Raw genomic sequence first — 27,449 nt, 5'->3', positions numbered from 1 at the left:
TCCCATATCTAACGTGGTGCTCTAACGGCGGAGCATGTGACTGGTAGCGTACGTACCACGGGATCGAAGCCTGGCCGGCCTACGGAAATTTCCATTCTGTCATCAATCTAACCTTCAACTCCCAACGAGGACGGATATTTAGTTCGTATTTCCTTTTCCTGCTTGGATGACAGGGGTGAAACAGGTTATGCAAGTTGCTAAAGTGACGCCCAATATAAAAGCTTGCAGCCAGCCGTTCAACCGCGTGCTCCTCTTTTTATCAAGCACACGTTTTCTCTGCTTTCCATACTTCCCACCCTTCTCCCTCAACCCACTCAGATCATATTATGTCCTGTCATTCATTACCGTCATCTCACTCCATCCGGAACTGCTAGTGCTGCTGTAGCTGCTCCTCTGTTGCCACCAATGCATCTGAAAATTGCACCAGAATCAACCTTCATCACCGTAACAGGAGTATATCAACATCCACTGTGCAGCTAATGCCACCAGAAACAATATCAAAATCACACCTTAGAAACAACATAAGACTTCTGGATGATTTAACAACAACTGTGACCGAAAACGATGAATCTAATCGATTATAATCACTAACATTAACGAACAGTTCGTTTTTCCTTAAGTCTTTCTCTCTTTGCAATGTGCTCAAATCAAACTGTATTGCATTGAGTGGCAATTATAATAAAGACGACCAATTTATAACTAATAATTTTCCGACAGCAGCCCCTCTCCCCCAGAATGGAACCACCCAGATATTTACCTCCTCTCATCAGCAAATAACTATTTTCAAACATCTGCCCTTTCCAATGGCTTATCATTGATACTAGCACAGTACTCTATATCTCACTGGCAGTCGTAACATCCTTCCACCCCCCAAATTCCCCTTAATATACTTGAACGAATGCTTGAAGATAAACGTAGGTGCTAACCAGCCCTGCAGGTTGCGTTGTTGCCCTGTTGTATATCACCACCAGCGGCACCTGTGCAAGATCTTTATTACGAGTTTGTTGCAAGTGTCAGTCGTGGTTGTACTTGAGTGTGCCAACTGTCGGAGCTAAATGAATTCGAACATGAGGTTGGTGCTCGTGTAGTGGAAGCTTCCGCAACATAGTATGGAAAGAGTTTGTTGTTTCAAGAGACACCGTATCGGAGCTTTGTACCACACACAGGGAAAGCGGGAAACATCATCCGCTAAGCCACAACTTGGACGAAGGTTTGCGCTGAGTGGTCGTACGGGCGGTCATTGACGTGGCTGATGAAAAATTCGAAGACGACATCTGCAAAAGTCGCTGCAGAACTGAATGTCGCACTCGAGACTTTTCTCAACAACTAAACAAAACAAATGGAGCTCTATAACCAGGGTATTACAGCCCAAACTAGAATTCAAGAACCATTAATCAGTGATCCAAATGCATGTAACAAGAAACAGATGCAAAGGCCATAAAAACTAGACTGTGAAGCAATAGAAGAAAGTTGTTTTTTGGCAAGTCTTCTTTTACCCTGTTTCAAACTTCTGGTCGAGTTTACTCGCGAAGAGTGGAACGTGGTATGGTTTCGGTTATAACAGGCTATGTAGCGTCGCAGTTATAATGCGACTGCAGATTTTTGCAGTAAGTTCGTTACGTTATGGCAAGCTCTTTTGGAAGCCTGCATTAAGTAGCGTTCGGTGGCGGCTGGCATGTGGCCTGCCGTAATCGTCAAAGCCACACCTGTCGCTAAGGCAGACCGTAAGAATGCTCACTCTAGTGCGTACTAAAGTCACTAACGCACCTCCCCTGAGAATTTAGTAACTTCGTTAAATATTAGTTGTGTTATTCCAAATCTGGTAAATGACCTCTTGTTATTCAGACGAGTTTTGTGTAGAAATTTGATACCGCTACCTATAATAGTTTCGGAAATATAGAAAAACCTATTAAATAGTACTTAACTGACACTTAAGAAAGTAAATTTAGAAAATAACAATAACAGTTTATCTTTATTTTGTTATTTGAAAAAAGTAATAACACTCTTAGTGCGCTCAGTTATTTTATAAAGATGTTCAGTTCTATACATTCGATAATTTTTCATTGATAATGGGAATACCAGTTTAAAAGTTAATATTTATATTTTGTGCTAGGGTGAGAGTAAATAAGAGTGAATGTGAGTGTGTATGTGCGAGATACATAAAATTTCAATTCTATATTGTATTACACCTTACGTAACTAGCAACGCTGTTCAGTCAGTGTGGACTAGCTGCCGGACTAGAAGGCCACGTTACACGTGTCGGAAAAAAATATTTCTAAAATGAAGAAAAGACTGTTATATCGGGTTCGGTTTGTATCGCCGTGGGAGCAGATGAAATTACGGACAGTTCTGTGAAGTTGGGGAAATTTTGAAGGTTTGTTGTCGAGAAAACCGCATTTCAAACTATCTGCTTTTGTAAAGATCTCTGCGTGGCGTGTTCAGTATGCATTTACAGAACATTTTTGGCGAGCATCTTCATTTGAAGAATCCACTGAAAAGGACCAAGTTTGAAACTCATTTCGTAGCAGAGTATTGACAGTATTTGTCTCGTAATATTTCGGGTTGGACTTAGCACGTTTCTGGCTGTCTTGTGTGTGACCTAAGCTGCATGAGCTAGTAGTGGATGTGCTATCGAAGTAAAAAAATAAAAATAAAAATGCGGGCTTGTTGACACCATAGCTAAAAGACAATAAAAACATCAGTATCGATAAGCGGACATTTTCAATGAAGGAAGGAAGAATCCCCATATGCCCGTTATTACTAGGGATTTGCAGGTTTATTTTTTTTCCTGAGTTATGTGGTCTATGCAGTCGTAAGTATGGACTCTGGTTTTCTTCAACATTGCTGCTTTTAACATTGTTTGCATAGTACCTACGAATGCAGAGTAACGTACGGTGAACGAACGCTATATTTAAGTAGGTGGACATTAATTTAGCAGCTTGCTTCACACAGTGCTAGCGAACATTTCAACACCGCTCCGCCACAGGCAGACATATGATTGTATTCCATGGTCCCCTTTGTTACTATGCAAGGTCACATTACTAACAAGCCAGATTAGAACCATCCATGTTACAATGTATGTTTCCAGATACTGATGCTGTGCTCCAAGAGGAAAGGGCCTCTGTTCGAACAGCTAACATAGTCCAGGGCTAGTTTCGTAAGCACGAGGATGAATTGTACCCTGGCCACGGCAGTCACCAGATGCCAGTGTTACTCACCCCTATGTAGTCTATTATGGATAGAAGGGCGTCGATCGTTATTCACGTCCATCATTGTTACCTGGTCTTGTCACTCTTTTAGAGGAAGGATGACTTCATTTTCTTACAGGACCTGCACATATTCAGTCCAAGCCAACTGGAAGCTGTTCTGAATCCCAGCTTTTTCCCTACATTGTGTTAAGTACGTTAACGTGCAGTCGGTTTGATGTTTCAATATTTTGATCCACACCCTGCAAATAAAGAAGGAGTCACTAGTTAGAGATCCATGCATTTCCTTACTTTCCCAGCCATTGCAAGAGTGTAGAATCATAATGAAAAGCTCCCACTAAATGGAAGAAAATATTTACTTCTCTCAACGTCTCATTTAATACTTTTAACTAACAACACAGAAAAGATTAAGTTGGGACTTCTGCTAATGGAACATTATAAATTGATCACTTGAGTCTCTATGTTGGTAGATTGACACTTCGCTGCTTGAGGTAACGTTTTATAGTTTACCATGTGAACAAAACCGATGTAATACCTATTGCCAATTTCTTTACTTCCTTGCTAATCGCTGTAACGAGTAAAGGGTCTTATTGGCTTCTAATGGGTTTGAAAATCGAAAATTGGTTCAGAACATAGATAAATATTCTACAACAACCACAATTTTGTTTGTATTGATTGACAAGATTATTTTATGAACCTGTATTACGTCTCCGACGTACTCTGTGTTGCTTGTAATACATTTTGTACTACACTTAAGTATTATACCGGCCCCAGAATTAGGTACAATAATTATTTCATAGCAGATGTACATTCGCTAGAGTCTCCTTCAGCATTAGGGAGAACTGGGTAGCTTGATAAATAAAATTGTTTCTTTGTAACCCCACCTTGGATATTATGGACAACATTTTAATCTTAATTTCAGTAAACTCTTTTCTTTGGAACAGTATATTATGCGCAGGGTGCTATGTTCGCTGTTCCGGGCCCATTTGCGCTAGAGGTAATGGGAATTTACCTGCTTCAATGCTTGCTGCAGAGAATGGCGCGGGCACATCAGAGGTCTAGGTCTCATAGAATGGCAGCCTGAATGACGTCGCCATTGTTTAATTTCCGGCTAGTGAGAAATTCGCCTGGCACATCAGACGGAGCGGAACCGCCTGCCTTCGACGCCGCTCCTGGAACGCGATCTCGGGAAGCCGGCGCGAGCTGCGGTGCGTTGTCATTCGCTCCTCCAGGACAATTGCAGGGCGCCACCGTGAAAGCGCTTGGTGAGGAAGGTGGGGGGAGTAGGGGAGGGTGGAGACTGCGCTTTCCGTCGACCACCAAACAGACCTCACATACTCGTTCAAGTTGATGGTTCACGGCGACGAAGGCACCATTTCCGAAAAGGAGGGAATATTTCACTCGGGGAATTGCGGAGCGCGGACGTTTCTGGCCGGGAAGGAACTCACATACCGAGGTAGGGAGTTGGGGGGCAGATGCAGGCAGCACAATATTTCTGTGCCGAAATGATTACGTAACGATTACTAAAATCTTAATAGAGTACGATGGTGAGATCTGCTTACGTTTATTTGAAATGGCATTAATACCCAACCCCACTAATAATGTTGAATCCCTAACCCATGGCTGCTATGGGTAAATTTAACTTTTGGTTATTGACTTGACCATGGTTTCAGGTTCTCTGATCAATCTTTGTCTGTTTTTAATCGTTTCTGACCTTTCAAATTACAAACCAAAACTTTGCGAATCTTTTGTTTGTAGGATTCCGAGCCGGCCGGAGTGGCCGAGCGGTTCTAGGCGCTACAGTCTGGAACCCCGCGACCGCTACGGTCGCAGGTTCGAATCCTGCCTCGGGCACGGATGTGTGTGATGTCCTTAGGTTATTTAAGTTTCAGTAGTTCTACGTTCGAGGGGACTGATGACCTCAGCAGTTAAGTCCCATAGTGTTCAGAGCCATTTAAACATTTTTTTTAGAATTCCGAGCATAAACAACAGAACAATTGAGCTGCAACAAACTATCTGCTTTCGTGTCACCACCTCCACGCAAAGCAAAAATAATACAGCCCTACCTTCTAAAATATGTAACCGACTGCCACACCCATAGATATCGTGCCGAGATTCTCCACAACTGCCTATCTTAGAAGAGATTGCCTATTTTATTCTGTTGGAGAAAAATAAATCGTACGTCAGAATTATGACGTGCCCTATGAATCAAATCAAATCTCTATATGTTGATGGCCAACTATAGAATAGTTCAATGCACCTAATATCATTCGCAGACTATCACAGTTATAGCATTCTTTTTACATGAAAATCGTTTTGATAACACGTTGATTAAAATGAGGTTGGAACATAAAAAAAATATCTATCATAACGCCAAATAAAAACCGACCATGATGATATTTTGTTCTGCATATAACTATTACAACTGATCAGAGAATTAAGAAACTGAAATTCGATTTCGTCATTGTAAATTATTACAAGAGTTATAAGTGTATCTTTATCGTTGTTGTACTTAATAATAACTAAAACATAGTCAATTACAACTCATCGGAATCCAGATATTCCGATCATGTGCTTCGAGAAATATCTTAACTTTTTCAAAAGAAGAAGTATCAATATTAAGATGATTAGTAGTGTTCGATTAGGCTTGTCACTTTGAATGTGAGATGATCCAGATTGTAGCACATGGTAGTAAAGCTGTGGATTATTCCTAAAAGAGAAAATAAGCAACAAAATTTGAGCCACAAGAAGGAAGCTGATGAAGTAATTGTAAGTAAAAAGAGCCATATGTGAAATAACGCATAATTCAAAGCAATTTCATATGGTGGCCTAAGGTGTTTATTATGTTACAGCAGAACCCACTTAAGCTACATGTAGTTTTAGGGCAAACTATATAAGGAAGATTTCATCTCGATCAGTCTATTAGATATCGATCAAGAGGCTACGAGCGATCCGAAACTGAGAAAAAGTGACGACAATTCAATAAAAGTAAATTAAAATTAACAGATTAAAAATTAAGTAGTCGCATTGTAAGGATTTCTGACTTACTGCACAAACGGCTCTGTCCATAACCATGGAACAAGAGCTAGACTCAAAGTTACGAAGAAAAAATAAACATAAAACTCGAAGCAGCATGCTCTACCATGGAATAAAACTGTACAATTAATTACCAAAACAGATTAAAGAAATTGCAAAAGCACATTTATTTAAAAAGGCAGCTAAATTGTATCTGTTATGCAATACATTTTATACTTTTTAGGATTATTTAGATAAAACCGAGTTGGGGTTTGGTAAAAAAAGTTATACAAATAAATAGTAATACTGATTACAGAACTTTATACATAACACCTTCACATTTTGTTTCTTTCCTTCTTTTTTCCTTTTCTAGAAAAACTTACCCCCAAGCTTTACATACCACAGTACTGACACATCTCTCTCTTTCTGAGTTCAACATCACACTCGTTATAGAGGGATGCCGACTCAGTTTTCCAGGATAGCAAATGGGAAGTCGCAGTACAGATAATGGCCCAGAGGTGACCACTGTGTGTGTGTTTGTGTGTGTAGTGACTGAAATGCTATGAAACAGTGCAGTAGCTGATAGTAGGATATGAGTGAACGGTGCGGGAATACATTATTTAATAATTTATTCGTAAAAAAAGTATTGTATACCAAGAATAAATCTAATGATTGTCTCTAACTAGAAGTCTGTACATGCATGTTTATACGAATTAGCTTATTTTAAATTGGTCTAAACTTATAAACACTTCGATACATCCTATATCCTTGTAAAAAGAGATCTACAGATGAATAAAGCTATTACTACTACTACTAATCTACAAATTCAAATGTAGCCAAATACACGCCTGAAAATATTGGCTAACCATGTCGTAAAATATTTCACATTGTGTTAAAATTGGTGTCACAGACTTCATATATGAACGTGATACACAAGGGCATATTTTAATAATTATACAATATTCTGTCGATTCTTGGAAGAAAATAGACATATTAAAAACTCGAATATTCATTATTAGTGATCCACAATGATACTGATTTTACATTATGCTTGATCCAGCTTTCGGCTTTCTGAACCATCATCGGACCACCTAAGACTGGACAGACAGTCCATACATCAGCGAGAACCTCCCGCTGTTCAATGAATGTTCTTTCCAAAGATATGTAACACTAAAAGATGATGTATCTCTAAAGGAATTACAAAATGCAATGCTTTGTTTGACACTGGTACAAAACAGTAAGTATTATGTATTTATGTACTGAATGTTTCAGATTCAAAAGATATTGTTATACATCCATAAACTTACTGTTTGGCTCACGTGGTGAACTACAGCAGCATACAGACATTCGTTAGTAATCTCTAAAGTGGACATAAAATGATACTTAAATATAAACAAACAACTTATGTACTATGTACTAATAAATCATGTACTTAGCAATTAAACTGTCTGAAAACAAAACAGTGCTAGTGGCACAGGTACTATATGGTACATCGACAGAAATACGAGAACTGATGGCGGAGAATGCGATAACAAAAGAAACAGAGGAGAGGGGGCAGATCGGAGGAAGGATAGCATGTAATATGAGGAATGAGAAACGGTCGCATAATTTAATTCAAACACATTATCGTAGGGAGAGTCCAATGTTAATTGCCTTCTAACACTCATTGAGGATTAAGATTCGGCGATTGATGTTCACTGAAGGTCCAGTAATGTAAACTGCCTGTATTTATTTGATACATCGAGAAAATTACATTTAATGTCATAAGATGAGCATTCATTGACAGTATGTTCAGCGAAGTTGCAAACATTCTTTTTCAGTCTTCAACTCCTTTCGTGTACAGTCTAGCCGTACATGACTGACCCATACATTCTTTGTCGCAAAATTACAAGAAATCCCCTAAACTCCACCCTGTCCTAAAGGTGGAATTTGGTACTTGTTGTTGAACAGAGTGTGGCTAACAATATTTCTGGTGAACAATGCTGCCCTAGATTTTAGTGTCCTAAGAAGTGCCTGTGAAATATTCCTTTATACACATAACATGAGGAAAAGTTACTTGTCACTATTAATTTGTGGCTTTTTATGAGGATATACTATACCCTTTGTCTACTGTTTATCCTAAGTATGCCAGCAATCAGTGTACGACTGTATATATTTATTTGTAATATTTTTAATTCAGTTAGAACATTTGATTTCGTTATGTTATAGTAAAAGGTGGTGCATGTGCACCGACATGTTTGTGTGTTACAGGCTATTTGCAGGTGTATCTGTATCTGTGGAAGTTACTTTCCTGAACATCCGTAACTACTGTAAATGTTTTTCTTTATTAAATTTGATTATTTTGCCCATATGTCAAATTGAAGCTTTTCTGTTTTGTATTTTTCATAAAGGACAGTCAAAATTGCTCGTTTAGAGTTTTCTACTCATATCTTTGGAATCTAAAACACTCAGTAAATCTGTACCTAGTATTTCTTGCTCTGTATCCATACCAAATGAAGCATTCTGTGGGGCGGCGAAGAAGTCGTCGAATGAGTTGTTTGAATGTTCATTTCACGTAACAGACTATTGCCGATGCAACATATGTGGGACGGCGAAGAAGTCGTTGTTTAATGTTGAATGAAAGTTGAACATTGCCACCTTAAATCACGCGAGCCTGGCAACTAATTTGGTGGCCAGTCAGAAAGCGAAGGGAAACTTACTGACCTTAGTTCCCAGTCTGCACGGCCACATTCCTGTACAGCCCAGCTAAACGAAAAATATCCATAGTTCTTCACGGGATTAGGGCTGCTTCAATAAAATTTAAAGTTCCAAACAAGATTTTATTATCTTAAAGGCTCACACAAATTACTCGAAACTTCTGAAAATGCTAAAGACATTAAATATTGTTAATTCAGCCAACCGTTTAATAGTTCAGAGGCGACTTCTACAGCAAGTTCCTCCCGAATAGTTCATTACTCTAACTAACGGTGCTCTATTAATAGTTCGCAATAATGTTAAAAAAAAAGGATTAATGCTCGCCTTAAAAGTGGAGTTAGTCACCACTTGCCACGCGGAATTATACTTCACACGGACGGCACAATAACAGTTTGTTACCGAAGTCTAAACGATCCAGGACGGTGTACAGTCCTCGCGATTTTCAATGTCCGTTTACATTGCTAAGTACGCACATGTCACAGCCCGCTATGACGTCACCCGAGGCGAGGCGCGATCGGACGTTAAGCTCGCGTGGACTAGGCGTTGGTCTAATGCGGAGTGAGCTTACTACTGCCTCTGCCGCTCTTTTTATATAGCTCCGGCGCGTACCGCCAAGAGAGCATCTGTTCTTTCCGTTCCTATGCAGATGCCTGTAGCCTACAAATGATCGCTATCTCAGGCACATAATCTTAAATATCACATTTAATAATAGCTTTACAAACTTCTGAATTTTTGTATACATACATCTGAGCAGTACAGAAGCACGTAGAAAATCTCAGCCCGCTAAAATTAAAACTTTACTCTCTAGAATTTTTACAATGGAACTAACGGTAGATTGTTACCTCTGAACCATAGCTTTATCAAGACTTGTATCAGCTGTTAATTATGCTACAAGACTAAAACTTGGTGTAGCTTTGTTAATTGTCCTATCTGATCATTGGTCTTAAAGAATTTGTTTTATCATTAAAATTTAAAGTACTTAATCTATAATGCTTATGTACATTTTACTCACAAAAGTAGTTTTTACTAAATTACTAAAAAACTAGAAGAGGTAACTGATTGTGGTATTTCCATTATTATTATCAGGGTGAACTGAAGCATCCTACCAATTTTCAATATTGTAGCTCTATTATTTCGCGCCTCTGATTTTTCCGAAAAACGCGGATTCTGGAGTCAATTTTAGTTTTATGGTTTTGGAAACCAGCACCACTCATTAATGACTTCTTACTGCACCTTCTCACCAAATTTTGGCTTCCTAGCGTCATTATTTAGCGCCTCCTATTTTTCTTTCAAAACGTGAATTTTACGTAAACTACTAATTTTATAACATTAAGATTTGTTACCTGAAACATTATTACATAGAACTATACTTTAACAAAGTTTTACACACAAATCTTAATTTTTACTTTTATGTTAAATGTGGTGCAATACTATATGCAGGCGCGTTACGATGACGTGACGCTACTAGCAGTGAACTAGGGTAAGTCCCGTGCACTCGCTCGCCTCTGTATCTTATACATGATACAGCGCTTGCTTTGCTTCATCACCCCCTTTTTAATTTTCGTGAAAATCTATTTTTGAACAAAATTAAATTTCTAAAAGAACAAACAAGCGATGGATTACTTTAGTATACCTCTTTCAACTTAAGTTGCTTCTTCTTAGGAAATTCCTTATTACTACATACACAAAATAACCATACTCATATACACATAGAAAAACTAGTACAAAAGACATTCACAAATTATTTACATACATTTACATGGAAATATAAATTTTTCAATGGTTACAAAATAGTTATTTTTTTTTCTTTAAAATCAGTCTCTTCCTGAAAAAGAAAATACACACGACTTTTATCACTGCAACGCACTCACATTTTTCTTTTACTATAATACTCGGCACTGTGGTGGGTGTCCTATTGTAACACTCATTTAATTTCACTGATTGACAAAATTGTGGGAGGAAATTGTATTCACTGTGGTTTGCGTCTCTACTTCCAATCTCCCTACCGCTTGTTGTCAGTCATTCATGCAGCCTGCATGTCCCTGAGAAATAGACAATACAGTCTAAGTTTCTGTTTTCAACTTATATCTAAGGTAGGACAAAGTACATTTTATAGTTTATATTCTGGCACTATTTTACTAATTGTGAAGTTGTCAGAAAGACATTTAGCACTAAGTCGTATCTGATACAATAGCTCCTACTTTCTTCTTTCATAAATAATCTTTTAGGTTCCTAAATAGTGAAAATTCTTTTAGCAAATTAATATATTAAGATCTTGCTTCAACTTAGAAAATTGAGTAACCTTTTAGTTTTAATGTACTCTGGCTTAATTATCGTATGGATTAGTTCATCAAAGAAGTCATTTGCTGACCAGCACTTTGCTTTATTGTATGAATTACTAAAGAAATTAGTTATTTTCAGTATACCGATTCCAAATTTCTGCATTTTCCAATATTTGTGTGTTTCTGTTGTCTGTTTAACTATTTATTTGCCTCAAGCAAGATTTAGCGTTTTTCACCATTTCACGAGACGTGAGGGAATTATTCTTTAATCCTACATCATTTACTTCAATTTACTTACTTCACTTCTTCACCTTATTCATTTTCTCCCTTTTCTTCCAGATTCAAAATACTTCATTTCTCCACTTCTTTCTCCCTTTTCCTTTTGTCAGCCTATTGACGTCCTGTTTCTATATATTTGGTGCGATCCTCACACCACTTCCACACATCTCCATTTATTTAATTCTAAAACGCCATTGCTTGCCTCTATGAGCATTACCTTCTTACGCTGTTTTCCTTCAGACAACCTTATTTCTAGCAACATACTACCTTCTGCATAATCTCATGGATTATTCATATTCATACCGTACTTCGTATACTGCAAAGTGTCTCTCTTAGTTGTAGTTTCTAACCCTTTACAATTACATGAAATATTTTAATTTATTTATTTTAGCCATGTTTACCTCTTATTGGTACTCAGACTTTTGTTTTGCCATTCACTAGGTAGATCCTTACTAAGAATACTTAAAACCTAATAGCATATATACAACATGAAGACATATGTGATTCTTACCTGTTATGATAGACCAGAAGAAGGGAATGAAACTTGAAAAGGAAATAAAGTTTCACCCAGCTGGGACTGCACGGTACGCCAAACCGTGTATCCGCCAAAGAGTGGCAGACTCCCTACAGTAATTAATTACTGTTAATTTTAAATTCCTTTAGATCCACAATATTTCTTAGACCTAGTTCTCTCTTACTCTTTGGATATTCCAAACGATAGGCATTTGCATGAGGTTTACTTACTATTCTAAATGGTCCATGATATACATGCATAAACTTTTTAGTTTCTACAGAAATTTTCTTTGATTTTTCTTTTGTTTTGACCAGCACTAGCTCACCAATTTTAAAACTAGTGGGGGAAGCCCTTGCATCATGCCTCTTTTTCCTATCTAAAGCTCTTTTGCGTATAATTGCCCTGGCCTGTGCTTTCTTCTCATCCAATGTACTCTGACTTAGAACTGGAAAGTCAATCATACTCGGAATGATATTATGTGGTTCCTGATTGAACATCAGCTCACATGGAGCAAAACCTGTGGCATCGTGTTTCAGATTATTAATTATCTCTTCAAAATACTTAATATGATCAGCCCATGCCAACATACGTTTAATTTCATTTCGCACTGCTTGTTTCCTTGCAACATGTATTGGATAAGGCTCCTTAAAAAATACCTTCCCAGGCTTGATATTCAAATAGCATTCATAACCTTTAACTTCACCAGGTGCGTTTGAGAATACATTACTATGCTTAGTTAACACACTCTTTAACTCTGATCTTTGTTCGTCAGCAATTTGCTTTGTTGATTGTACCTTTTCCTCTATTTCCTTTAGGATGTGTCTCTCTTCAACCTTAGCACTTTCCTCATTCTCACTGAAAACCAAATTTTCCTGCAAGTATTCTTTATTCTTTATTACTCTAATAGGCAGTTCCCAAGTTTCATTACTACCGCCTATATGACTTCCTATAAAAGACTCTCTTATCACTTTAGAGTCAGGTAAAGTTAAAATTAAGTTGTTCTGATCAAAATTGATCTTTCCCTGGTACTTTGATAAGAAATCAGTACCAATCAACATATCAACACTTAAGCCTAGCACAATCAAACAAGGATGATCTATTACTACGTCATTTATACCAATGGGTATCAAAGCTTCGTGTTGAACTGGTCTAGAGACTTTTCCAGTAGCACCTATAATCTTTAAGCCACTTACTTTCATAACTGTTAACTTCTCTTTATTGGGTATGGTGTCAAAAAATGTTTGTGATAAAGCACTTGCTTCACTGCCACTGTCAAGCAGACAACGCACAGTGACTCCTGATATGTTTACTTTGATAACAGGGTGAGTTATTTTACATTGAACAGGTTGCTCACACACCTCGTCTAATAAATCTCGTTCTATGTTCTTCCAGCTAAAGTAATTCTGATCAGTTGCAATTACATTTACATTTACATCCTGGGGCTCATCATGCTCTATAATCTTAGCTGCTTTCTCTAATCTGTCCACTAACTTTAAATCGAAGCATCTGACGACTTTTTCTACTTTTGTTTGCTGCACATCAGCCAAACTATCCTCTACCTCTGAGCAACTGCGTCCCTGCGCAATATTGCTGTTCATAAGAATGTCGTCACCTTCAACCATTTGTGGCACGTTTACACAGCTACTAGATTCTTTCACCTCGTTACTATTTCTACCCCCTTCATTCATCATTTCCTCCTCTCTAAAGTTTTGCAGTACTGATTCTACTTCTGCTACTTCTACTTCAGCTTTTAGATTGCCATTTTCATCGAAGATGTAGGCTTTTACTTCATCATTATTCCCATCAGACTCAAACCCATTATCTATTTCTTCCCCATTATCTACCTTGAGTTCCTGTTCTTCCTTGACCCATTTTTCTAGTGTATCCAAAATACTATCCACTATTTTGTGAGAGTGGCTTAACACATCACTGGTTTTATCTGTATTTATTTCGTCATCCATGTTGTCTGTCTGTGTATGTTGGCTGATTGTCTGTGTTTCCGTTACTGGCTGTGTTACTGTTACCGCCTGGTGAGCGCCAGTTTCCTCATAGACGGGATTTAGTTTCCCACACGCGGCCTGTTGTGTTCATCTGTGACACCACTAGATATAGTAGCATCATGACTCCCTTCTTGTCTTAATGGCATAGGATTTACTTCTCCACTTTCGTCATAGTAGTTGTTACGAAAGCGTGGTGAGTATCTACCCCCTCTTCCTCTGCCACGGCTTTGGTTTCGATAGTTTGTTTTAGTGTGCCTAACTTCCATATTTCTAACGTTCACGTTTCCATTATTTTGTACGTGATTGTTAGAAGATTTGTTATTCTGCTGCACCTGCTCCTCAGCAGCAGCTACTCTTTCCACTCTTTCCAGATATTCAATAAATTTGTCTATATTATCTCTAGGGGCGGAAATGATCCTCTTCTGCCAGTACCACGGCAGCTTACCTTCTAAACCCATAATGATCATATCTGGCTTCATCTTTTCTGTCAAATGTGACAGTCTTGAAACCCACTTCCTAGCGAAATCCTTTACTGATTCACGCCCTGGGAAAAACTTCTTACCACTCCAGAATTCCCTTAACACATCATTTTGTTTGTTATGTGACCAGTATTCGTTGAGAAATGCAGACTTAAATTCAGATAAAGTTTTACATTTGATCATTACATCCGCTGACCATCGCAAAGCATCACCTGACAAATGACTTCTTATAAATGAAATTTTTTCTCTTTCTGACCAAGTGTTGGGGAGAACATCCTCAAAGTCATTCCAAAATTCAAGAGGGTGAATGTACTTATCAGGATCAAAGCGCAAAAACTGTCGACACCCTATAAAAGCGGCGTCAACTGAAGTCACATGCTGTATAGTAGAATGACTAGAATTAACAGAGGTTACTCTATTTTCTAGGTTAGCAATGTTAGTATTTAATTCCTCTACTTGTGACTCTACTGCTTCTATCCTGGCAGAACATCTTTGTTCCACTGCACCACGAATTTCGGTACAGGTTTCTTTTACTTTCTCAATGTTTTTCTGACAAGTATCTACTTTAATTTGTACCTCTTTAACTTTGTCAGAGCAAAGTTTGGACTCGTTGCTCAATCTTTCGGACAACCTCACTTCCAAAAGTTCATCTGCCTCTTGATAATTTTTTTGAATTTGATCTATTTCACATTTGAAAGTACTATGCATTTTAGTTAACTGTTGCCCTACTTTTACTTGAATGTCATGATGAATAGCATCTATCTTATAATTCAAACTATTCCATTTTGATTGCAGTTCTTCTTTTAGTTCTTTATTACTATCCTCAATTTTAGCCTCAATTTTATTTTGGTTTGATTCGAGTTTGGCAAACAGTATTTGCATCCAATCCGGAGCTTCTACCTTGATACTTTGTATCTCTTGACTTGACTGAGCTGGAGATATATTGAGCTCAGTTTCACTACCTGACAAAGTTAGCAACTCTACTGGCTCCCTTTTGACTTCTATTTCACTTATTGATTGCATCCCTGCACTCTCATTTAAATTAAAGTCATAATTTACTGGTGACAAATTACGTTCTAGTTCAATATTTGAGGGATTAATGGAACCATCCTCATTAAACTCAATTCCTGATCCTGAGGATTCTTGGTCAGAGACCGGTTCCCTTCTGAAATGTACACTACTTTCCATATCTTTTAGTTTGTTAGCAGCAGTTAATAAATATTTTAAAAGTCTTTGACTTAACTTAAATGCTTGATTTCGACGAATGATGTCGTCGCGGTGTACCAGCAATCGTGATGCGACGCGTCGCGACGTATTGAAGGCAGCAGCAGCAGCTGTAGCGTCCAGTACCGCCACAGGAATCGCCTACTGCAATAGCTCCAGGGGGGGGCAGCAAGGCACCGTTGACCGCTCGGCGCAGCCGGCAGCTGTCTCGCAGATCAGCGCAGCTCCGCGATGACGCACCGTCTTCCTTTAGTCTCAGCGCCGTCGGCAGCCGCGATCCAGCATCGTCGCCTTCCTCACCATCGTCACTAACCAACGTACAGCGGTAGACACTTATTGTTTATACACTACACCCGCCTTTACTGGTAACACTGTTCCCACACTAGTTCAATTCAGTGTCCTGTTATTGCCTACCGAGTTCGTTAATTTATACCAATCGCTTTCACACATCGAGCACTTTTATTTGCTTTTAATTCAGTTTTCCCGGCCGATAAGCACCATATGTGGGGCGGCGAAGAAGTTTTCGAATGAGTTGTTTGAATGTTCATTTCACGTAACAGACTATTGCCGATGCAACATATGTGGGACGGCGAAGAAGTCGTTGTTTAATGTTGAATGAAAGTTGAACATTGCCACCTTAAATCACGCGAGCCTGGCAACTAATTTGGTGGCCAGTCAGAAAGCGAAGGGAAACTTACTGACCTTAGTTCCCAGTCTGCATGGCCACATTCCTGTACAGCCCAGCTAAACGAAAAATATCCATAGTTCTTCACGGGATTAGGGCTGCTTCAATAAAATTTAAAGTTCCAAACAAGATTTTATTATCTTAAAGGCTCACACAAATTACTCGAAACTTCTGAAAATGCTAAAGACATTAAATATTGTTAATTCAGCCAACCGTTTAATAGTTCAGAGGCGACTTCTACAGCAAGTTCCTCCCGAATAGTTCATTACTCTAACTAACGGTGCTCTATTAATAGTTCACAATAATGTTAAAAAAAAAGGATTAATGCTCGCCTTAAAAGTGGAGTTAGTCACCACTTGCCACGCGGAATTATACTTCACACGGACGGCACAATAACAGTTTGTTACCGAAGTCTAAACGATCCAGGACGGTGTACAGTCCTCGCGATTTTCAATGTCCGTTTACATTGCTAAGTACGCACATGTCACAGCCCGCTATGACGTCACCCGAGGCGAGGCGCGATCGGACGTTAAGCTCGCGTGGACTAGGCGTTGGTCTAATGCGGAGTGAGCTTACTACTGCCTCTGCCGCTCTTTTTATATAGCTCCGGCGCGTACCGCCAAGAGAGCATCTGTTCTTTCCGTTCCTATGCAGATGCCTGTAGCCTACAAATGATCGCTATCTCAGGCACATAATCTTAAATATCACATTTAATAATAGCTTTACAAACTTCTGAATTTTTGTATACATACATCTGAGCAGTACAGAAGCACGTAGAAAATCTCAGCCCGCTAAAATTAAAACTTTACTCTCTAGAATTTTTACAATGGAACTAACGGTAGATTGTTACCTCTGAACCATAGCTTTATCAAGACTTGTATCAGCTGTTAATTATGCTACAAGACTAAAACTTGGTGTAGCTTTGTTAATTGTCCTATCTGATCATTGGTCTTAAAGAATTTGTTTTATCATTAAAATTTAAAGTACTTAATCTATAATGCTTATGTACATTTTACTCACAAAAGTAGTTTTTACTAAATTACTAAAAAACTAGAAGAGGTAACTGATTGTGGTATTTCCATTATTATTATTAGGGTGAACTGAAGCATCCTACCAATTTTCAATATTGTAGCTCTATTATTTCGCGCCTCTGATTTTTCCGAAAAACGCGGATTCTGGAGTCAATTTTAGTTTTATGGTTTTGGAAACCAGCACCACTCATTAATGACTTCTTACTGCACCTTCTCACCAAATTGTGGCTTCCTAGCGTCATTATTTAGCGCCTCCTATTTTTCTTTCAAAACGTGAATTTTACGTAAACTACTAATTTTATAACATTAAGATTTGTTACCTGAAACATTATTACATAGAACTATACTTTAACAAAGTTTTACACACAAATCTTAATTTTTACTTTCATGTTAAATGTGGTGCAATACTATATGCAGGCGCGTTACGATGACGTGACGCTAGTAGCAGTGAACTAGGGTAAGTCCCGTGCACTCGCTCGCCTCTGTATCTTATACATGATACAGCGCTTGCTTTGCTTCAATTCCAATTTTGTGTTTTCAGTATACATGCATAATCCTTAAGTGTTACATAACTTCGGAAATAACACCCTTTGTACAGCTAGAAACTCTCTTTGATACTGTGTGGACAGTCTGTTCAGTCTTAATTGACGATTTTCTTTACAGCTGGAAATCTGTTTACAACAAAAGATAAAATAAATATTATCGTGGAACATAAATACAGTGTATTTCAGCTTTTAATGTATTTTGTATTCGACACACATCTAATACACTCAACATAGCGATCATACCTAGAGTTATGACAAATTACTGATGTTTACCTTATAGTGTACATAATCGGTTTTGGTCTCGTGACATTGGCAAGGAATAGTGTTTCCGATTCCACGTGACCTTTGATCCGTGTTCCGTGAACGACTAGCTGCATTGCAGAAACAACGGAGGTTGGTCGTAACTGATAACTGGTGTAATTTTTTTTTTAACGTCCCACCTACGTCTAGCAGATCTGTGGTCGTTTCCGCTGATCTGGGAGAGACGCTAAGGCACGTAGGCAACCTCGTGCGCTGTCTATTGAGAGACTCATAAACCACACAATTCATTGCGATTGGGGCACGTGCTCTATAAAACTGTATATCACACCCACACATTTACAGAGAGATATTTCAGTAACTGACTTTAAATTTTGAAATATTTCCAGGGGCAGATGTGGACCACAGTTTTTCATATTCCAGTTGCAGATGAAAACTGAAGAAACGCAGAACAAGTTCCTGATTTAGGATATCGGACTTGGGTAAACTGAAAGAAACAATGGTTGTTGGGAGCTCGAATGTTAACATTAGGCCTCGGCAGACAAAAGCATGGGAAAGGATCACAATGGAAGATGAATTTGCGGCTTTTACTGTACACATAGTGAAGGTAGCACACATCTTCTACATAAAAAGACAAGATTAATTAAAAATCCTTTTATAATAGCGAGTTGTAACTGGCGAAAGGAAAAAGATATGTCAATGCAGTAAATGAAGCACATCGAAACCCATTCAGACGTCTAAAAATAATTAACAGAAAGATCAAAATGGCAGATCAGGAATGGTAAGAGCAGAAATTCGTGAGCTGTCGGAATATCAATGACGACCAAGCCCACTTTAATTTTTTACAGGACAGGCAGAAAAACTTAAAAATATATTAGCAAAATAACCATGCCAATGTAGGTTTTTGGCTGCTCTCTTTTATGGCAAAAAAATTACTTTCAGCACCAACAGCGTGGGAAAATCCGATAGCTGTCGTAAAAATGGTTTGAAAGCTCGTCTTGGCTGGTCCCGATACAAAGTGCTGGACTTGTTCGCTTTTGAAACTAAGCCAAAGTGTATCTACATACTACTTACAATAGTTATCACTGTAATATTTTAAAAGAATAAGTTAACAATCAGTACCTGATGCACCTTTGTTTTAAGAATGACCCTGTTGGATGTTAATATGAAATAAACATACAAACCAGAAACTATGATGGGTTTGGACAAAGATATTACTGAAAATTAAAATCAATCGAAAAAAATTGCATCAACATGAGTTTCAGCACTGATTGCTCTTCAATAAAGAAAGAGAAATACTTAATATGTTTCAGAAACAAAGTAATAATAAGGAACTAAACACATTAACTGAGCACTAAATCATCTTCCTCCATATTCTCATATTCTCAATGATTTCTCCCTCTTCCACCCGGAAACTTCTCTTTCACTGATGCTGCGGGAACATTGCAGTTTCTCTATTTCATACCGTTTCCCACTGAAAAGTTTCTCTAATCATTTTTGCAAACTTTTTGAGATCCGTGACACACCCAAAAGGTACTGGCGAAGGACTCATCAGACAACTGTCAGCACGGAATATGCCTACTGTACTACCTTAAATTTTTCAGCACCTAGCCCTGTGCATTGCAGGCTTTTCGTCCCTGCAGTATGTGAAAATAAAGCTCTCTTGAGTTGCGTTATTTCCTTGCTGTAGAATGCTGCATGAAACCTCTGAAAGTGATTCATTGTTAAAAGTGGGCACAATTTTATATGCCCTCAAGGACACAAGACGGGGAGTGTCTGAAGTAAACAGAAGCCCAGATCTTTAATATTTAGTTACTAGTAAAATATTACCTTAAAATAACGTACCTATGACTTTTAAAACTAAACACCCAAAAAATTCGAATAGACGTCACACGTAAAAGTAAACAATGTTAAGTCTCTGTTTATCTTTCTTTAGCGCGCCTCTTATGGAGGAACTTCTGACACATTCTTTTCCGTTTTTACAAGGAAATAACTCTTCAATTGTGAACATAAACTCAATAACGAACTGCGCTAATACACACCACCATACAAACACCCAAGCACAGACAGATACACACATACATACTCACACACACATACACACACGCAAACACGCACGCCCGCAATTACTGAGCACTCCAGCAAACGGAACAAGATGGTGCCGTGTACCGAGTCCTGTGTTGTGACTGGCTACTGATATCGTTGACCAATTTTGAAACGACATGTGCATGGACCTGGACGTTTTTTAATCAAAGCCACTCTTTTAAAAGGATTTTCAAACCATTCTCGTTCGTTTTTGACGCTCAGTGAGGCCAGCATCCGATTCAGCACGGACAATACTGTGAGACAACATCCAGATCATAAAATCGTAAACAATGGGCTTGGCCGTCTCTGGTGGTGAGTTCCTTACATATAAAGGAAAGGAATTAAATGTATTCGCAATTGCGATTAAAGTCAACTATCAGCTGTAGAATGGAATTACGACAACAAAAATTTGTGCAGGACCGGGATTCCCCGCTTATTCTAAGCGGTCGCCTTATCATTTGACTATCCGTGGACGACTCGTGGCTAGACCCATTTCATTTGTTGTCAACCATGCGTCTACGTTGGCGATATATGGATGTTTATGTCTGGCCGTGAGTCGTGCACGGATAGCCAAATGGTAAGGTGACCGCTTACGATAAGCGGGGAATACCGGTCTGGCACAAATTTTCGTTCTCGTCATTCCATTCTACATCTCACGGTTGACCTTATTAGCGATTACGAATACATTAGAATGCGACTATTGAAAGTGAATCGTCCGATATTTTGTAACCCTATTCTTCAGAGATTAAACCCTTACAATACAGAGTCACTGAAGTTACTACCCTCACAGATCTCTCACCAATGATCCCAATCGATTTACCCATTCATTTCAAATGGGTTTAATTCACAATCAAGATTTCGTTTGTATTAATAATAAAATATCCTTAAAAAGGTAATAAAATGATAATAAAACAAGACGACCTATAATGCTTCTAATACATTATTAAAGCCGGTACCAAGCCCAATTGAAAAAGGAGGAGGGGGAGGAGCAACACCTCGTTAAAAAACCTTAGTTCACGTGGCACGGGTGATAGAAGTACCTCTTGAGGGTCCCTTGCCAGGGAAACTCTGAAGACCTCAAAGGCAGTGAAAGCGGCGATGAAGATCATCAGAACGGCGGAACTGGCGGAAGAGGCAGGTTTTTGTATAAAAGCACCAAACTGTAGAGTCTGTTCCCACAGAGGGCGGCTACAAAAGACGTCTGTCCCACATGTTAGTGGCAGCCTCACTTATAATTCCAAGCTAAATGCTTGAATTTTTATCATCGAAAGGTTCAACTACCTTTCCCCAAACTTACCTCTAACCCAGAACATCATGTAAGGAAGAGTCGGAGCTTCCCAGTACTTCACAGATGAGACCCAAGAAGAAACATAGACTGGGCACTCTGAACATCAACACACTTTTGAAAGTTGGAAAACTAAAACACTTGACCGACACTCTCAATGAACACAACATACTTACATTAGCTCTTCAAGAAAGAAGGTATCTGTATTAAAATGCATTTGAGTCAGGTGGATACAGGGTCTACAAAGGAAAACCAGCCATTAAAAATTCCAATAATACGACTACTTTAGGGGCTGCATTTACCGTCAAACAGCAACTTACGGAATCGATAACTAATCTTAGCTCACCATCAGAATGAATTTCATTTCTGACATTCAAGTCAGACAATAAACGTTACACTGCTTTAAACGCACATACACCTATCAACCAACATAATAGAATAAATGTTGATAAAATGAAAGATTTTTGGGAAATGATAGAATGCGAAACATTTGCATTACCAAAAGTACAAATAAAAATTTTTGTGGGTGACTTTAATGCACAAGTTGGCAAAGAAATAATATCTAAATAAGTAGTTTGAGATTATCCAGCACATGCAAGAATCAACAGAAATGGAGAAAGACTCATAGATTTTTGTAAACAATTTGATCTAAAACTATTGTCGAAATTTTCAGGAAAGTTGCAAGAAAGAAAAAAAAACATGGGTATCACCTACTCCAATTCAAGGTGAATATCAGTTGGACCATTTGGCAATAACAACTCGCAAAACTACAAGGAAATCTTGAATGTCAGAGTGAGGATGGCCCTAAACATAGACTCAGACCATTATCTGACTGAAAGAAAGACCATGTTCCAACCGAACAAACCTAAAACAAAACCAAGAAGATTTCCAAGAGTGAACTCTAAATTTCTCATGCAAAATCAAGATAAACTCTATAATATATTAAACACAAGAAAAATGGGTGATTGGGAAGAAATTAAAGAAACAATGCTAGAGTTAGTTGAATAATGTGACAACCATAAAGGATATCAAGACACAGATGATGGAACGAGCTGTGTGATGAAGTAATTGATAATCGACTAAAGGTATGGAGAAAATGGAATAGTAATAAGAAACATGAATACTGGGAAGAGCTTAAAGAAGAAAGGAAAAGTACAGCAAAAATCATCATATCAGTGAAAAGAAAATGTGACAAAGACAGATTAGAAGAAATGGATTCAGACTTTAAAACGATCAACACTAGAGACTTCTATAAGACTTTCAGAGAAGTTTTAACAGCATTCCAGTCACATTTTACATTTTAAAGACAAAAACGGATAAATGGCTTTAAGCAATAAAGAGAACTACCAAATTTTAGCTGAATACTTTGAAAATCTATTACATTTTGAAGAGCCTAATGACAGATCACAATTTCAAAAACTACAACATGAAAATCTACCATCGGAACTACCTACAGTAGAAGAACTAGAAAAATTATCAAAGCACTGAAGAATAACAAAGCACCAGGAGAGGATGAGATAGTAGCAGAAATGTGAAACGTAGGGGGCTTACACACATGGCAGAAAATTCACAAAGTAATTAAAGACATTTAGACAAAAGGAATCACATCCAGTGATTGGAAACAAGTATTGATCCATCCTCTCCATAAAAAGGAGATACAACAGATACAAACAACTACAGGGGCATATGCTTCTTACCAATGACTTACAAAATACTTTCTGAAGCACTTTTAAATAGAATAGAGGAACAAGAAGTTCCTAATACAGGAGATTATCAAGCACGATTTAGAAAAGGCAGATCATGTGCAGAACATATTCTTAGTTTAAAAATAATTTTGAGAGTGAGAGCTATACAAAATAAAAATACAGTAGTTACTTTCGTAGACTTCAAGAACGCCTACGACTCAGTTGACAGACAAACACTATTCCAGATACTTTATGAATCAGTGATAGATGAAAACACCAGAAGACTAGTTGAACAAAGGGAAAAAAGACTCAGAAAGATACAAAAGGCAAAGATACGAAGGACAGAAGCGTAAAGCAATAGAAATCACCCGACAAGCATAAAACTATCTAGAAATGCTTTGAATTTGTGAGAAACTTACGCCGAGGACAAAAGTGAAGATCTAGATGTAGAAAGCAAGATTGCTCCAGTCACACGTTCGCAAAATGACAGCCATGTGATGTGTTCCTGTGTTTCACTTCAAAAAGGAATTGCTTCTAAATTTTCCAGGCATTATGAAACAGCTTAGAGTGTGGCAACAGAAATCCTAAGTGTAGCAATTTTTATATGTTCATGATCATGTATATTGTTATACAAGAATATGTAATGAACACTGATTTGTAAATGATTGTACATTTGGTATTTTGACATACTGTACTTAACTAGCCGTGAAAGCATAAATAAGTCGTGTGTACACGTTCTGATTTCTGTTAATTACTGTTTCCATAACCAAAGTTCCTTAAAATACCCATCAACAACGATAAATAAACGTTTTACACATTTCACTGTTTTAGCAACAAAGAGTCCTGATGTACTGAATTTGTTACATGAGCATAAAGTTACTTTGCTTGACAGAGACCTGCTGTATTAGATGTGATACGTGACCTGCGGTCATGTAAGGAATGATAAATATTTCTTTTACAAATTATTGTCTTTTAGTGATTCTAAGAAGTTTAATGTTACCAGTTTTCCAATTCATTCTCTAGAGGTTAATTTTTTATGGTTTCCTGCATTGGTTCCAAGAGAAATGACGATACACCACAAAATAAGTAAATGACTAATGTAGATGTTAAACTTCAACAACGGTCTTCAGTACCATAATTTGCAAGGTAGAACTTTATTTCACTATCATTTAATAATTTATTTAATTTGAGATTGTTTATTGTTTAAAGTGATGACTTATGTGGTTTCTAATATGTGTGTTATTATGTGTTCCTTCCTTTGACAATGTGTTGGAAATGTCGTTATAACAACGTCGATATGTTTCTTTTTACTTGAGGGAGAATCGTAGTTAATTGTTTGTTGGCAAAACTGTTTGCCAAGATGTGCATGAACATGAAGTTAAGTTTGTACTGAAGTATACAATGACGTGACGTAACATAGTCCTGTCTTATATAACCAAATTCTTCGCTGGTATCTAACATTTTCCACGTATTAGTCAAAGTTAATATAAAATCCCAGAGCTTCTTAGACATATTAGACAGATGCCAGATATTGTGCGGTTTGTGAATTGCCTAACCTAGTTCGCATCAGTACCCTTAGTTTATATCGCAACAAAAATAACTGTTTCAGAACAGCGTGTATCGTTGTCGACTGAAGACTTTCCCTAGTACATGTTATTCGTAACTATGCTCTTGTGAAGCGGACATCCCATTTTAATACATAGCTTTCTATACGAGTCTATTGCGAAAGCACAACAGCAGCATTATCCAATTCAGTAGGCAAATTTAAATCTCGGTTGCTTCTAAACAAAAGAGAGACGTTCGGCAGTACATAACTACATCTATGATTGTATTTGAGAATTAGATGGGAGTGCGGCAGGTTTGCTCGTAAGGTCCTTAGTTCATGTCGAATGTCTCTAAGAGAAGAGTCCAATACCTATAATAAATCTCTCTCTTGAGGAGTCTCTTTCAGCTGAGACATACAGATAATTACCTTTCGACACTGTAGTATGTACTTTTTGGGTTAACTCTAACTTTAGTTTCCACATCCTAAGTTTCTGCTTACATCTCATTAACATGTGCAGGATGTTCACGTCAAGTTTATGAAAAGAAAACCTTCTGTCAATTCACTCATCGACCCGTAAACGGAAATATGCATTTTAGTCAGTACAGTAACATGAGCACTAGCAGATTCACCTACAACTGAATCCAATTGGTATTCGGATACAGAGATACTAGCTGACAAAACCAGAGTTGCAAGGTTGTTCATATTGCCTATTTTCTGTCAGAAATGTAAACGAAAAAATTCCGTTTGCAGTGTAATACCTAAAAAAGTTCATTTCCCTATGTTCGTGAAAGTAGCTCTGAAGCTATGAAGGAGTTTTTTACGCTGGGGAAGATGTTTTGCGTCTTTACAAAGCGATTTTATAAACGTCTGTTTGAAAGCGCCTCTTTTTACGCTATTGATTTCGCCTACAGGCGTTTTCATTTCGCATTTGGGAGTTATCAAAAGCGTTCCCAGGTGTCAGGGATTTCCTTAAGTTCACTCTAATGTAGGAGTGTATTAACAATAAGGAACAAATGAGTTAAAACTTTTTCACACCCAATCCAGTGCTTCTGACGTCATATCCCTTGAACTGTGTGTCGTATTATGATATATTTGTACAGGTACATTCAGCGGCATATGTGCACACCTTCCGAGAAATCTTTTACGAGTAGAATTAATAGCCCAACGTAACAAATTCAAACGTCAAGCATGATGTTGCAGCTTTTCAGGCAGCTGAATGTCTACTGAACTGTGCGCGTTATCATGATATAATCTGGTAGGTGTGTTTAGCTGCATAGATGGATACTGTCTGAGAAATTTATTTCTAATAGAGGTAGTAGCACAGAAATAATACATTTAAACGTCAATCAATATGCTGCAGTTTTTCACATATTGTTTGTGATACCATATTTCCTGAACTATGATTCGTAGGTGGTTGTTACACCGACACCGTTTGTTACCTCACAGTAAGGTGTGTGTATACCAAGTTTTGTTGATATCCATCTGATGATATAAGAGGAGATGGGGCACACACACACACACACACACACACACACACACACACACACACACACACACAAACACATTAAGAGCCATTCTTACAGTATGTATGACTGCTTTAAAAGATTATTTTATACATATTGTGTAACCCCGTTCCATAAATTGAAAAGATGCAATGTCTTTCGTAGTTATTGCAAAATCTGTTACACAGATTTTGCCCCGAAATTCTGGAGGAAAACATACAGTCCAGCAGATCTCAATGATTTTTTTAGAACTGTCGCTTTATTGCTTAGATTCCACGCACAATTACTTTCTTCGAATAAAATTTTGACATGCAAGCAAGAGACAGCTACGCAAATAGGCAACTAAGCTGATCAGGACAGATTTCCCGTATATATGTGTTGACCTTAAAATAGTTTTGTAGTAAGTTTCTATCCTATTTACTATGTACATCCGCACTCAGGTTTCTCGATTATGTAGAAACTGTTTTCTATCCGTGAAATTATATTTTGAATTTGCACGTGGGATTTGCTGGGCGTCCCTGGGATTTACACTCTCGGCACCCCACAAGATGCTCACTGGCAACAGCATGAAGCTGGATACCGAAGCCAGCAACGCTTTCATGTATTCGAGAAGGATCACCAGTTTAGTTCTCATTCTAACACAGAATTCACAGTCCCTGTTCATCCTAACGTTAGTGAAAAACTACTCTATCAAACTCGCGAGAAATGTACGAATGTATTACAAATGCACACAGGCGAAACCAAATGAGTAACCCGGATTCCATTTAGAAGCTCATAAAGTGAACGCAAAAACTATCTACTGGCCTGCTCTGTTAGTACAGAGGTCGGCGCATGACAGCTCTACAGCGGCCACTGGGTGCTCAAATAACAACAAACGACGGTACTGAAACAGACGGCATAAATATACAGTACACATACACTCAAACGCGAGACTACGCCTTGTCAACACAAAAGAAATTGATAATTAAGCTACGAAAGCAAACAGACTAATCTAAATGAATAATCTCTTCTATTTAGAAGCTCGTAAAATGAGCGCACAAGCGAACCACTGGCCTGGTGCTGCTGGTACAGTGGTGGGCGCCAAACTGCAGGAAATATGTGTTTTCGTTTGGGTCGGAGTCATCTAATTTTGTG

The sequence above is a fragment of the Schistocerca gregaria genome, chromosome 1, assembly GCF_023897955.1.
Source record: "Schistocerca gregaria isolate iqSchGreg1 chromosome 1, iqSchGreg1.2, whole genome shotgun sequence".
Classification (NCBI taxonomy): domain Eukaryota; kingdom Metazoa; phylum Arthropoda; class Insecta; order Orthoptera; family Acrididae; genus Schistocerca; species Schistocerca gregaria.
Note: the sequence above shows the minus strand (reverse complement) of the source record.